The sequence below is a fragment of the Camelus ferus genome, chromosome 7 (genome assembly GCF_009834535.1).
Source record: "Camelus ferus isolate YT-003-E chromosome 7, BCGSAC_Cfer_1.0, whole genome shotgun sequence".
NCBI classification, from domain to species: domain Eukaryota; kingdom Metazoa; phylum Chordata; class Mammalia; order Artiodactyla; family Camelidae; genus Camelus; species Camelus ferus.
In genome coordinates this window covers 52,804,664-52,817,620 of record NC_045702.1, presented here as the reverse complement: position 1 = coordinate 52,817,620, position 12,957 = coordinate 52,804,664, and the positions used below count along the sequence as shown (strand labels likewise).

General features: G+C 40.9%; 1 protein-coding gene across 6 annotated transcripts in view; it reads right to left on the bottom strand.

The window, feature by feature from the left end:
- The window catches only part of DGKB (diacylglycerol kinase beta), a 588,496-nt gene that overhangs the window by 511,375 nt on the left and 64,164 nt on the right, over window positions 1-12,957 (bottom strand). The gene's annotated exons all lie outside the window — the stretch shown is intronic.

Here is a 12,957-nt window from a genome sequence, read left to right as displayed (position 1 = left end):
TACTTGGGTATAGTGACTTGGGTGACAATTTCTTCTGAGTGTTCTTGTTTCCTATTGATCCTCTTCCTCCCAGGGATGGTCACTGTTTTGTATGCCGTTTGTATAAGGGGGAAAACGGCAGATCTTGTATGAGGTTTCGCTTTAATCTTGTTCTAGATCCTGATGGTTTGGCTCTGTTATCAGTAAGAATATTCTCTCTGGTCTCCCCCAGTTGGAGGATGCATGTACCATCATGCATCTGAAGCACAGACGAATAGGCTGTGGATCTGGTAAGCAGCGTTCTGTTTGTCAACCCATGGCAGTTCTCAGGAGAGTCTGTCACAAGAGGGTTCCAGCCCCTAATGGGCCATTGTCATCTCAACCTCTGTTGCTCTGTTAACGCTGGAAATATCCCATCCCAGTAGCCCCTGCACCATGTCGCAGATTAGTGGGTCTGTTGCTGGGGCATCTTACATTCTCCTAGGAAACTGGAGACACTGTTGGCACGACACCATTCTTTTTAGTGCCTGTGACAACCAATATTCTTGCTTTCGTAGGCTAACTTTGGGAGTGAACGTTCTGAATCATGTAAGGACTGCATTCTTCTTGCAGCTGCCTCTTGTGTCCTTGGTTAAGCCACAAAAAGGCTTATCGGTTTGAATCACTATTGAGATTAAGAAATGCTACTCACCAGTGGCCAGGCAATGGATCTTTTGAACTGCAATATTAAAAAAAATTTTTTTAGAGAGCTCTCATCCTAAACAATTGTCTTACTGGTATCTATGGAAAGATCAAATTGAAAAGAGGACACAAAGAAGCGTAACAGCTGGCCTTACGAGCTCCTTAATAGAATGGAACAACAGAAATTGGACTTAGAACAAAAAATAATGTCTGCATCTAATGCAAATTCTCTTCTCAAAATCTGGCCCCATCTGCCTGTTTCAGCTTCCCTTTTCCTACAAGATTTACAGAGAACACTCCAGCCTGATCTCCAGGTCCTGGGTACACAGATTACTCATGAAAATAACTGAAATTCAGGAAATGAATTTAGCAGAAGCACCTGGGACAGGCAGTAGGGCTCACTTCGCTGTTTCTTACTGTAACTGAGCAGGACCCTGTGGGGCCTTCCTGGGACAGACCCCTCCCCCATATCTTTTGTTGTGGCTCCTCTCTGAAGTACCCAGATAATAGTATCTCAAGCATACGTCCTCAGTTTTTCAGATGCTAAAAACCACCACCAAAGGGAAGCAACTAACTACTTGATGATCAAGAGCACATGGCCCTCAGATCTTCTGGTGCTTAGGGGTTGAAAGTGTTGACGCCCTGTTACCTCGGGGTAACATCAACCAATTAGAGAACTGTGCAAGAGCTGATCACATACCCTACAACCCTCCTCCCTCACCTGGCTTTTAAATATGCTTTGCTGAAACTCTTTAAGGAGTTCAGGGTTTTCTTGGGCATGAGCCACCCCATCCTCCTTGCTCGGCCCGACAGTAAACCTTTCTCTGCACCAGACTCCAATGTTTTGGTTTGTTTGGCCTCATGGTGCATTGGGCACACAAACTTGCCTTCAGTAACACTAGTAGTACAAGATCCAAAGTAGGCTGAATTCATGAATGCAGAACCACAAATACTGAGGGCTGACAGTAAAGTTATACATGGATATCCAAGTGTGTGGGAGACTGGCACCCCTCATCGCTTCATTGTTCAAGGATAAACCGTACTCCCATAATTCATTCCAGTAAAGGTTCCTCAAGAAGCCGATAATATTGATCTACAAAATCAAACAACTCCTTCAGACTGTACCCTCTGGTTTCAGTAGGTTTTTGAAGATCTGCTGCAGTGCAGGGGACACTGAATTCTTTGCAATGGGGGTCAAGGATTCATTCGCAGAGGGCATGACACAGGAACTTCCGAAGCTGGCAGAGCCTCATGACAGAGGCCTGGGAAGTAGGAGGAGTGATAATGTTAGCCAGCACAAGTTTGTGTGCCCGATGCACAGTGAGGCCACTGTGAAGTACTATTACCTGGGTACTTCAGAGAGGATGTCCAGCAGCGCATACGGGAGGTGGGGGGTCTGTCCTGGGAAGCCCCCACAGGGTCCTGCTTGGTTACACAAAGGTGCATACTTATTGAAAAAAAAAATCTGCATATGAGTGGACCCATGTGGTTCAAACCTGTGTTGCTCAAGGATCAACTGTCATTAATTTGGGAGCTGTCTTTGGTTCTGAGTGGTGCAGAGTGGAAGAGCGTCTTGGGGTTGATACAGAACCCAGAGGTCACTAACCAGGTCATGGTAAACACTGTGATTAATGGGACCCTTTCACATGAGCACCTCAGATACTCTTATTGTTGAAAAACTGGAAAACACAGTTTGGGAAGCCTTATTAAAACTGCTGTCTCAGCTTCCCCACATGGGTCTTACGGATGCTTAAAAAAAAAAAAAAAAAAAAAAAACATGAGGTGAATTAATTAACAAGAGAATGAGAAGAAGCCAGGCAGGAGAGTAAAGAAACTCTTCCCAACAAGGTGGACGTTCTTAAATGCTAGTTAAAGAATAAAGTGAACAAAGTGAATACTGTTTGGGGCAAAACAAAGGGGAGGCAGGAAGGGGAGAGTCACAGGACTCACGCAGCAGGGTAGAAATCTTTAGATGGTTGTTACGAAATGCGTAAATAAAACAGACACTGATGAGTAAACAGAGATTTCTGATACAACACAAAGGTTGAACAGGCCAAAAGGGACCTCTGGCTGGCTCCCACAACGTTAACAGTCCCCAAACAAGTCTGCTCTATTTACTGTGGTTTGGAGAAATTTAAAAGCTGGAAGGTAGAAATTACTAGGAGAAATCTGACCAGCAACCACCCAGGTCAGTAGTTAGACAGGTTAATCAAGTTAAAGATTAAGAAAAGGATCAACGTCCCTCAGCTCAAGTCCTCACTGGGTACTCAGAGCTCTTTGCACAAGAATGAGTGCCACCCCCAAAGGGAAAGGAGAAGACCCCAGTTCACGCCACACCTGGAAGAGAATTCAGATGGGAGACGGAACATTGGGCAGCAAAAGATTTTAAAGGATTAATTAGCAAAGGGAAAGTACACCTCCAAGAACGGGAGGCGGGCTGCTCCAAGGGAGGGAAAACGGTGGTCTTCGCCCCGTCCCTTAGACCCTCGCTTAGAGGTGGTCTCTTGATTGACGGCTTTTGCCCCTGGAGTGTGCAGTCATGTTTGTTCTCTTTGTGCATGTCCTTAGCCACGATGCACACAGAAGCAGCCACGGTGGGGCCTAAAGCGCATTACTAATTACACTACAATGAACACTGTGTCAGGTCCGGTTAGGTCCTTGTCACTACTGCGCAGTTGCGGCTGTCAGATTCTAACCAGTTTCTTGCTGGCACTCATTTAGAGGAAGTAAAGCTCCTTTACGCTGGAGGTGGGCACAATGCCATCTCCTGGACCGTCTTCCCTCCACTCCACCTATCTGCCTCGTGTTCCCACTCATCTAACTACCTAACATGAGTAAAATGGTCCCCAGGTGGAGGAAAAAAGGGTGTTTCCAGGACTTGATACAAGAGACATGCACTGTGGCACAAAACCCACTGGTGAAGCTCTGATGTGGGTTATAATAAGATTGAAAAAAAAAAGAAATGTAAGAGATTTATAAAAATCCTTTCATTTAAACAGGCTTTACCTGAATGTTTTATGGAAACAGATCTTAATTGTGGCTGGGAACACTTCCCCTACTCAGCATTGTAAAACCAAATCTACTGATGGCGTCCCAACTATATGTCTATAGTTAGGAATGCAAGAGTTGATGGAATTAAAGTAAAAGTTTGTGTGAGATAAAATTCATGTTTTATGGCAAGACAAGTAAAATTAAACATGAAAAAATTTTCTCTGCCCTCTGGCCTCCTCTTTCCCCTCTACCGCGCATTGTGTATCTGCATTATCTGCCCATCGGCAGATACACCTGCTCAGTCAGAAAGAGCAACGTTCTCCTAGCATCAGCGAGACAGCTCCTTAAAAGATACCCCTCCTTCTTGATCTTGTAAGAGGTCACAATGACCCACCACTGTGCACCTGCAGATCTGGATTGTGTAAACTGTCAATATACATCATTTAATGTACTGCCCTCTGTTTCAAAAAACTTTTATAACCGTGCTTTTACTACTAATGGGCAGGACAGCTCTTGGAGCTTTCTGAGATGCTACTCCCTACAATCCTCAGTGTGGCTGGAGTAAAAATTTCCACTTCTTTTTCATATCGACTGATTAATTTTTGTCAACAATTGTGAACAACTTATTTCACAATTTAAGAGTGAAATTTATATCTACTTATTTCATACAAGTATAGAGCCTAAAATATCTTTGTATATTAAAAGAAAAGTGAAAAAAAAAACTGTTCAAAAATCTAATTGAGGAAGCCATGAGATCTCAGTACAAACTAAAGTTAAGTTAAGTAGAAAAAAATGACTAAAGTAATGGATAGAATATTGAAATATGTAGATAAGCTACAACATTTAATATTTATTGATTCTCATTTCTTGTGTCTTCAATTACAATGTTTTATTCTAAACCAGCAGATTTCAAAAATGTTTTCTCAATTAAAAAATTTACCTCTGGTATACCAAATACAGTATGTTTTTTTTGCTGTGTCAGAAATTAGTCTTTAGATGGGGGAAAGCATGGTTATTATAGTATCTTATTAAAGGTAAAAAGTTACAAGGACATAGAAGGTTTTATATTTTAGATAATTTCAACTGAGAGAACTTAAAAAGTTGACTATGCTTTACAATGTCAGAGATAAATTCAAAAAATCATGATTTTTTTAACTGAGAAAAAAAAGCAATATTTAAAATCAATTACCCCCAACAAGCAACTCTCACAAAAATAACTAGAATAACAAAAACATTCTTAATTAACAATCAAGAAGGAAGTGAAACTAAAGATAATAAATTTATTCCCTGTTTCTCTACACTTTGCAGATTACCTGCAAAGAATATATATGGCTTTTAAAAATCAAATTTATTTAATTGTCCTTACTCATCAATCTGTATTGGCATAACCTGTGTCCCCACTGACTTTTCTTTTAGATGCATAATCTTTTTCTCATTTTTTTCTCCCTAAATAAATAGCAAGTGATCAATTAAGTAAGATTCCCTGTTAGAGAACATAATAATTCTGTTGTTGCCAATTGGGATACTATTTTTTTCTCTCTCAGGACTATGATAAAGAAAAATATAGTGTTAGAGGGGGAAAAAATAGGAGTGCAATAGAATGAAGAGAGAATACAGGCTGAAAAAAAAGAAAGGATGAACGAGGGGTCAAATTTAGTTATTTTGGAGAAGAAAATTAGTAGCCAAATATCTTCATTACTCATCAGAATTCAGAAAGCTACATTATAACGGCTAAAGAACTATTAAGATCCTCAAAAGTTTCTTCACTGGCCTAGACTTGGAGAAATTCGTTATTTGGTTTGATGTGTCATAACCAAGGTGAATTACACCAGAGATTAGACATATTAAGTTTATTTGCACTTAGCTTTTCTAAAGTTACTAAATTGATTTAGTCTGTCATTCAAGGTCATATTACAAAGTTATATAAAACATGACTTAGGAGTCTATTTTTATTGATTATAAAATCATAAATTTTAGACTTTTGACTCTCAAAATAAATGACCTGTTCCACATGGCTCAGTCTCAACAGAAACAGCCTGTTTAATGGACATATAAATTCAAAACAAACAAGGAAATTAGGTACCAGGTAAGCAGAGATGTTACAGAGCATTCATTCAGCTATTGTTCTGCATGTGTCCCTGAGTGGCGGGAAACACATGGTGCCCAATGGGCTTGAACTGAAGAGCTCCTCTCTAGAGCAGGATGGGGTTTCAGTTAGGGTGTTCACTGGCTACTGCCTAAGAAGGCACTGCCCCCACTCTCCAAAAACACAAATTAAAAGGTTCACAAGTTAAACAAATGATCCAGGCAATCTCCCCTTTCCTTAAAATCAACTCTCTATTCAAAATAAAACTATAACTGAATCCCTACCTACTAAGAACAAAAACATAGCTGAACTCTTGAATCTCTACATTCTATCAGCCAAGGATACACTGTGAGGTGAAGGACAGAGGGTACACAAATACAGAGGTATCCTGGGCTTCCTGACTAATTCATTTCATTGTTGTCAATTGCATTAACTCTCCAATTGCAAACTTCCCTTTGCCCACTTACTGGATTATCCCTTCAGCACTTCTTGTTACTGCCGCTGCCTGAGGCAGTCTATTTGATTTTGCCTGCACTGCTCAGGGCTTGCACAGAGCAGCAGTGGTAAACTTGCAGTAAAAATGAGCCAAGCCTTTAAATGCTTACTCAAACAACTTGGCTGACCTCATCAGGCTTCTTCCTACTAAAGCCTGGAAATGGATTCTGCCTAGGAGAAAAGTATCTTCTTCACAGAACCTTCTGCGCATAATCTCTGATTTTTCCCTGAGTCTCTTAAAGCTTTCAAAGCAACTCCAACTCCCTGCCCATCAGAGCTATCTCAAGGCTGCCTTTAAAAGATACACTGAAAACACTTGGAAAATGATCCATTTCTCAGCCCAGCATCTTCCAAGAAATACCATACTTTATATTTCGTCTTCCTAGTCATAGTAAACATGCGTATCCTCTATGAATAATTTGAACTTCCTAGTCTCTCTATTCATTTTTCCCTTCCTATTACCATTCCTGTTGGAGTGATTTGTTTGTTTATATTTTGTTTGTTGAACTAATGATCACCCAAAGCATAAGATATAGAGAATCAGTATAGCAGAGTGATTAAGTGCATGGATCCAAGAAACAGTCTACCTGATTCGAACTACGATTTTTTAATTTACTATCTCTATGACCTTAGGTAAGTTATTCAATTTCTCTGGGCTTCCACTTCCTCATATGTAAAATGGAGATAATCATAATAATTACTGGCCTCTTAGAGTTGCTTCAGAGATTAAATACGTCAATACAGTTAAAGCATAGGTACTTAGATGGCTTTTCTTTTTTTGGTGGGGGGAGGTAATTAGATTTATTTATTACTCTTAGAGGAGGTACATACTGGGGATTGAACCCGGGACCTCATGCTTGCTAAGCATGTGCTCTACCACTTGAGCTATTCCTCCCCCTTAAAGCATAGGTACATAGAAAAATGTAACTTATAACAAACTCTTGATAAACTCTTCATAAGTATCAGAGAGTTTATTATATTTGCCATCCAAGATGCCATGTGAGGGATAATAAGTACCAGCATGCAAACATTTGGCTTGCTTTAAAAGCACACCACTCTGAATACTCACAAAGAGAGCCAAAGTCTGCCATGAGCTATCTTTTGCCCTCATGGGATGAAACCATGAATAATAGCTGATCATGACGACATAGGACACCAAAATAATGATTTTGCCAGCTTTGATCCTGTGGAACTCAGGCAGGATGGAGCCAAGACACTTGCAAAGGGCTACAAAAAGAGAGAGGAAGGAAAACAGGAGAAGAAAGGGCAGAACGGATGTACAAGTGTTTTGCCTCATACTTTGTACTCTAGGTATGTTTTCGATCAGATACTTATGGTAAAACAATCTTTGTGAAGCATGGACTGTTCCTGAACACCCCTTAAACATTTTATGGAGTAAAGGCATGAGAACTGTTGGAGAAGGCATTGCCCAGGACTTCTGACCTGTAGAATGGTCTAACCTACATCCAGGGATACCATAGAAAGTTCCAGAAGCTTCCACTGTGGCATTTAAACTGACAGTAGAGAGACATAGAGCATTTTAGGAGAAAGGCACTGAAAACATGGAGACATCCTGGACTCTGCAGTGGACCTGAGGAAGAAACATAAGCTTTGAGAATGCTGTTTCTACTCCAAAGTCAAGACCAAGCTATATTGTGTGGAGCATAGATAGACAGACAGATAGATAAACAGATAGATTACTAGATAGCTAGCTAGACAGATAATGTATATGTGGGAGAGAATCTGGAGAGAACTGGAGAAAGTGGCAGCATCTCTGTGTACTGAGCTCTGTGCTATTAGTAGTTTAGAAAGCAAATTTTCATTCAGTTAAGAAATGCTAAGATACTTTATGCTGTTTTTGATCACCTGGGCAAAAGAAGATAAAATAGATGCAATTGTGTGATACGCTAGAAAGTTTTTTTTACAAAATATGTTAGAGAGGAGGGCTTAAGAAAAGAATACCATTTAAGACACATCCAAGGTCTGGTAGGAGCAATTATATAGCCCAGCGCCAAGCTCTGCCAGCCATCAATCTCCCTAAGATGTCTGGGTATCTCTGGTTTTTATTAATTCAAGGGGGAATCAAGAAAAATCATAGAGAACCAGAAAAAAATAGAAACAAAAAAACCCCAGGAAACTAGTTGAAAAAGCAAGGGTCATACATCAACTCATAAGATATGTCTGATTGAGAGCTGAGATGCCGGTGGACACTTCAGGTGGCTGGAGAAAGTATTTCCAATCCTCACCACATGAGTAGAAGTGACACCATGGGCAAGTGCCCCTTCAGATCCCCTTCAAAAGGGCACCCTACCTACTGCTACCAGTGCAGTCGGGGGGAATGTGTAGCATACACAGGCTGGTAAATTATGTTTCCAATGGATTCTGGCATTGAGTTGGACAAAATTCCATCCTACTGGATCTGGCTGTGCTTCCTACCATCGAGCCCTTTTGGAGCTACCATCTTGCAATACTCTGAAAGCAGTTTCAGCAGCCTAAGGTGTCTGCACAGACAGAGAAGAATTCAAGACAGCATCTCAGGAGACTATTATTATTTGGCTTATCTCTGGGCATTACTGTCCACATTTCCCCTAGACTACTGACATACTCCCTGTGGTCTAAGAGTGCCGTTATATGCACCTGGGCTGACTGCACTGATAAGCCCCTGAAGTTTCCAGAGCAGAATGAGGAAGTCAGAAAAACGGTGCATGTGGACCCAGCACGTGTAACCAGACTAATGTTGCTAACTAAGGTCACTTCCAATTTCTTTTAGGTTATCAACCTATTCTTTACCTCTTACAGGAGAGGTCTGGCATCTTCCCATGTTCCCTTTGTGTCAACTTGTATGGTCAGCTAGAAGTCAAAAACATCACAAGAGCAGTTTCAAATGTCTCAGTCTACAGACTGCAGTGAAAAGGAGCCAAACGCATAGTACAAACTTCTTTTGACGCCGAAAATGGTCAGATACCCAAGGACCTGAAAGAATAGCTAAAAGGGAAACTACAAGTTAGGAGAAAGAGTTCTCTCATTTTATGTGGAATGTGGACGCAGAAACATTGGCACAATATGAAATTACAGGGCACGAGGAATTTTATCAATGATCAATTTAGGAATGTCTGCTCCTCCAAGAAGAATTCTTGAGGGATTACATTAAGGAACTCTTGAGTTAATGTTTTGTGTTGTTTTTTAACTTCTCAACTCTACTTTTTTCTTTTTTAATTAGACCGGGAGATAGGTAATACAAGGAAAATTAGCACAGGACTCAACACGATGATGATGGCTGCCAACGGGGGGAAGAGGGAAGAGTTCCAAAAGGCTCCCTTCCCGTACAGTAACTTTGGAAATGGCGAAATTATCATTAAATGGAGGGGTACCACATAGTCGTGCCTCATAAATGGCTTGTGGAAGCAGTAATTGCTGCTTCAGAGATACTTCCCGGAGACGCTGAGAGCAATGTCTGATGTCCTTGACACCAGGAAGAGAAAAGAGACTAGAGATCATCACAGTGCAGGTTTTCTGGCCCAGAAGAGCCCAAGATGTTTCAGACATTTAATTTTTTTTTTTTTTAATTCTGGCACCTGTGAAGTAAGTATGATGGGAGTGGAAGGGAAAATGTGCCCTCCCAGAAAGGTTTATTTAAAATCACTCTGGCTTATAAGTTTTAAAAAGTTTATGAGTATTTTCCCAAAATAACCAGTTAATTTGCTATTGGTAATAGGCTATTTTAGTAATCACATCGAAGCATATCCCACCAATAATCAGAATAAATCCTCTGTTCCATGCTATGGGATTCCTTTCACTATAGTCTACGTCTTTGAATACCTTCTAACTAGGGCAGACCTTTTAAGAGTGCATTTCGAGAGGAAGACTTCTAATTTGGCAGAATTTTTAAAATATCATGACTAACCTCTGATACCCATTTCTGATATAAACCAGAAGCATTTGGCAGAATTTTGTAAACATCTGGGGAACTCTCCTGTCCAAGTCAAAGCTGTGGCTACTGGCATTTTACTCTTTCCTTGATTTTATTTTATTTTGTTTTATGTGAGAGCTCAGGTTTCCCACTGTCTTCAGTTTGGGGTAGGTTTCAAGAGGCAGTAAATTATCCTAAGCTAGTGAGAAACAAAGCCTTAAAAAGGTATAGGAGCCATTTATCATTTGGCAGCTGCAGAAGCCCAAAGAGTAACACGTTGTGCTTCAAAGGCACTTATGATGTGAGGCAGGAAGTCACCAGCTTCCTCAATATTCATTCAGTTCCAAGGAGTTTCTGAAGCATTCTGCAACAGGGTAGACTCTGCCTGGAGTGGAGCTATTTGTCCCCCTTCCCCAGATCCTTTCTGCATTCATTCTATAATAAGGATGTATAGGGGTGTGTGTGTGTGTGTGTGTGTGTGTGTGTGTGTGTGTGTGTGTGTGTGTGTGTGTGTGTGTGTGTGTGTGTGTGTGTGTGTGTGTGTGTGTGTGTGTAAATGTCCGTTTTGTAAAGAGATTTGCTTTTTTTTAATGAATTAAGCCTGTTTTTCATGGTAGGCTCTAAAATACCAGTAACTAAATGGATTCCCCTTCATCCTCCCTGGACAAATATAGAAAAGTAGGTGAGTCTCCATCTACGTGGAACATGTAGGGTACAAATAGGATGGACCTGAAAACCAGGTGGTAGCGCACAGGTAAAGATGAGGGGTCAGAGACCAAGACAAGGAGACTTCTGGGCACAAATCTGAGGCTCCTGTGGACTGAAAGGCAACCTGGCGGGAAAATAAGTGTCTTCATCAACCTTTGGACAACAGATTATGACGGCAATCACTATTATAAGCTTATAATTATTTGGAGACAATTTTCACTGTTCCTTTCATGTTTCTGCAGATTTTCCAAGCAGAGGCACAGACTCCTTTTTTTCCCAGACTGTTATTTCAAAGATGCCTTTGTAGTGAGAACCTTGAGAGATATAGATTGTGACCCTCTCTTGAGCCAAAGGCAGGTTTGTTTACTGTCTATTATAGAACATTCACGTTCCCTCAACTTGAAGTTCTCTTCCTATGACTCAACTCACTGCTTGTGCAAAGGTCATCTGGCCCTTTTTCGTGTTTTCCTGTGGGAACTAGAGTAGGGGAGCCAAGAAAAGCAAGAGGTACATGTCGTTTTCTGTGACATGATCAATAGTCCTTCTTCCCTGACCCGGGAGTCTTGTGTCCTCTGCATGAAGCAGCAGCATGTAACTTACTGCATTATAAACAAGGTAAGATCTCAGACTCTCTACAATCTTGGCAATGCTCTTCCTTATAAAATACTTTTTTGGATAGGAGAAAATAATCCTTGCACCTGAAGAAGCCTAGGCAAGGCTTTGAAAGAGGCTGCAGGATTTGAAGATTAACTGTGATCTAAGAGGTAAAAGGAGAAAATTGGGCCACAAGGAGCAAGAGGGTATTTCTCACATAGCTCCATAAAAGCAAACTATAAAATTCAACAAATAAAATAAGAAATGTGTATTTGGGAGAAGCAGAGATACTGAACCACAGAAAAAGCAAAGAAATAGTAGAGAGAACTCAGAACACTCTAATAATGACAACAACAAAGGCAATAATTAACTTACACATGGTAGTTTGCAGTTTACAAAGCATTTCCACACATATTGTTTCATTTGAGTAGAACAACATTTCTTGTGAGATAGGCTTTACTATTTTCTTAATTATACAGTTGAGAAAATTAAACTTTAGAAAGGTTATGCAACTTGTTAATGGTCAAAACTAATATATTCAGAACATAGACAGCAGAGAAGGATGTAAGAAAGTTGAATAAAACCAAGACAAAGATCCAAATTTGGTCCTAAGCTCAGAATCTCTCGTCACCAAGTTTCTCCCTTTACTTGCTGCCCCACTTGCCTCCTATAAACACGCCTTTCTCGCCTATATGAAACAGCAAAGCCTCTCCTTCTGTCCTATTAGCTTCACCTATGAGCCTTCCTCTTTCCTCTCATGGCTAAGACTCTACAAAGAGTAGCTTGTAAGCGTTCTCTCTGCCTCTCTCTTTTTCTACTTCGTTAATATCTTTAATTTCTCCCGATGACTATGCATTGATAGACAACGTTTCACTCATGACATTCATGGATCCATATTTTATGACTGTCGCTGAATTCTCAGCCTTGTCCTCAGTGTTGATAGGTCTGTCCACGTGCAGACATACAGGCTCAGACACAAATATGTGTAGACACCAAAAATCCTCCCAATTCGTCCCTAACGTGTCACTTTCTTCCATGTCTCCATCACATGCTCTGACATCTATTTGGAGTTTCTCTGTTTCTTTTAACCCCATTCAATACTTACAACTAAAATTAAAATTCCATTCCCCTTTCAAAGCCTGCCCACACGAGGAAGGGCTAGATCACTCCAGGAGTCTCGCGCAGGCTGTGGTTCAAGACGGTGACACAGGAGTTTCCTGAACTCACTCCTCCCATGAACACACCAAATCTACCACTATATATGGAACAATTCCCTCTGATAGAAATCTATAAACTAGGTGAGCAACCCCTAAGCCTGGGGCGAACAAGAAACAGCCCACGCCAAAATAGGCAGGAGAGGCTGAGGCACAATCTTGTCATGAATCCCGTCCCTACTGTGGTGACACACAACCAAGAGGGAACTCACAACTCCCAGCTTCTCCCTGAGGAGTAGAGGGGTTTGGACCCCACGTATGGTACCCCGATTTTTAATACTTACACCTGAGAGATGGGC